At 36.7% G+C, this 2639-nt stretch overlaps 1 long non-coding RNA gene across 1 annotated transcript; it reads left to right on the top strand.

Annotated features, from left to right (window-relative positions):
* LOC18589330 lies at positions 538-2240 on the top strand. The gene is made up of 3 exons (XR_001929272.1): positions 538-822; positions 934-1692; positions 2004-2240. It is a non-coding gene; the product is annotated as an uncharacterized LOC18589330 (long non-coding RNA).

Below are 2639 nucleotides of genomic sequence, written 5' to 3' on the forward strand. Positions count from 1 at the left end.
GTAGAGACGAGTTCTTCCGGGGATATCTCTAGGTGAGGAGAATTTCGAGACTTCACCAAAGCGTTGGGATGGTCTTCGAATAATTTTTCAATAAAAGATTACCGACTCCATCATTTAAAATAAACAAGTCACGACATCATTCTACGCTTGCATCATATGCATACGTAAAACCAAGTGAAAAACTCAGTCTGGCAATTCAATAAAAATTTAATTAATAAAATAGGGATTAAACTAAGAAAAGGCTATATTAAGATAACTTAAGATTAAATGGTACCGTTCGTAGAACGGGCATCATGGAGGTGCTAACCCTTCTCCGTGCATAACCGCACTCCCGAACCCATCTCTAAAAAACGTGGACCAGTTCTCGTTCTTTCGACGGACCTAAAATTAATTTAGGACTTCGTCGATTAAGAATCGGGTTAATAGGTGACCAATCACACCTAGATAAAAAAGATTGGTGGCGACTCCTAACCAGATTTTAATTTTCGCCCGCGTCTGGCGGACGGGTTCCCGGACCCGCACGTCACGACAATATGATGATGATATAAGTAAGCTATAATGAAATAAATGTGATCACGAGTGACAAAGAATATTAATGATATGATGTATGTACTATCCGTGGATGATTCCGAACAATGTTATGATGTTAAATAAGCACGTACCATCCGTGGATGATTTCGGATGATGAATGAATGAAATGAGGTTGAGTGTGTCCATATCCTTGTGCCCATGTATGTTCCATCAGTAGGGATGGTGGTTTCGTCCCACTTGTGATTCATGCTTACTGTGCGATGATGATTTATGGTGCCTACAAGGATGGTGGTAAGTAGGGGTGGTGGTTTTGTCATACTTATGATTCCTACCTGTAGTGCTATGATGCTATTCGTTGAGATTATTTTGGATGATGATTATAGACTTCGTCATTTATTGCAGCAATGGGGCACCACAAGACTTCGTTGTTTGCTTTAGCAATGGGATGTGACATGACTCCGTCGTTTGCTGCAGCAATGGGGCGTGATATGATATTGTATGTTGTCTGTCGATTGGCCACCGTACATGACTATGCTACATCCAAGGATGATCACTCTATAATATGATGTGATGACTATGTAGTGGCATGCCTTAACATTTGAAATGTGAATTATGTTACGTGATGTTTTAGAAATGATGATTAATGTAAGGGCTTGAGGTAAGAACCGTGAATATTTTATTGTAATGTATGATGGAATACAAGCTTATCGAGCTTTAAGGACTAACGCTCACATTGATCGCCTATGAGGTAAATGTATTATATACGTAAGTAGACGGTCATATGGTGGGCCGGTTCATACGATAGAGTAAGTTAATACTCGACTTTGATGAATAGATGTGGTAGGCATGATAAACAAAGATCACCCTACCCTTTTTATGCACAATGATGTTTATATGCAACAGCGTAGTACAACCAAGATGATGATGATGTGTTCATGAAGGGTGATGTCCAACCTGTCTTGATATAAGTATGTTGAGTTTACTATTGTATATGCATGTTTAGAGGATACGCGTAACAACTATCCCTACACATTTACAATTGATATATGCTCCGCTCATTGAGTACTAGTGTAACTCACCCCCTTTGATTGTATTGTTCTAATAAATAGGCATTGAGGATCGGGTGGCTTAATGTTGTTGACATCAAACACGCAATTTTGGGTAAGTGGTATGTTATTCATTAGCGATATATCTCCGCTAAGCCATAGACCAGTCTTATGCTTCCACAATGTATAAATGGTTATGTCTTAAACGGATTATGTGGATATTGTGCTACCCTATATGATTCCATGTAATGAGATGATTAAAATGATAATTAGCCAACATATGGCCATGTGGAATTTTATGCTTAAGTCCAGTGTAAGAACATGAGCCGTAGGGCTATATTATGAACTATGCAAGTTCACTCTTTTAAATGATAATGGATATGATGTTAGCTAAGAGGCTTCATGTACATGATTTATGCTAATCAGGTTTATGAACAAAGGTCTCCTCGAGTCTCGTGGGCTTACTTGCCAGGCTCGTGAGTGCCGATCACAGATCTTCAAAATTGGGTCATGACATGATGCTTGATGGAATAGCTTGTACCAATGGAACAACATAGTATCTCAATGAGCGATTTTCTTCCATTACTCTCTCTTGGACTTGTCGTTTTGCCTATTGTTCAACCATTGTATTAAAAGAAGTAGAACCTTGTAAATTTTTCTTTCTGAGTCTTTGAAATGTCCTTTCAATTTTTGGGTCACAAGAGATAATTTTCATGTTTCTTGTTCTTCTCAAACAATGCCCAATACGTACTTGAAAAACACAAAAAAAAAAAGAAAAAAATTGAAATAAACAATTTTGTTTAATTTAATATCAGTAAAATAAATAGGAAATGCAAATCCCTAATAACAGTGTCAAAAACTTGTTGCAAAATTTTGTACACGCAAGTATAAGTATCACTCAAGTAATATAGAGGTAAGTCAAGTATCATTTCCTATAGAGATTTGCTCCTAAACTTATACTAAGTATTTAATTTTTAATAAAATTTGTCCTATCCAAGCACTCAATTTTTAATAAATGTAAAATTTACTACTAAAACTAAACTAAGGATATGAATTTGATTT

This window comes from Theobroma cacao, chromosome 9, assembly GCF_000208745.1.
Source record: "Theobroma cacao cultivar B97-61/B2 chromosome 9, Criollo_cocoa_genome_V2, whole genome shotgun sequence".
NCBI classification, from domain to species: domain Eukaryota; kingdom Viridiplantae; phylum Streptophyta; class Magnoliopsida; order Malvales; family Malvaceae; genus Theobroma; species Theobroma cacao.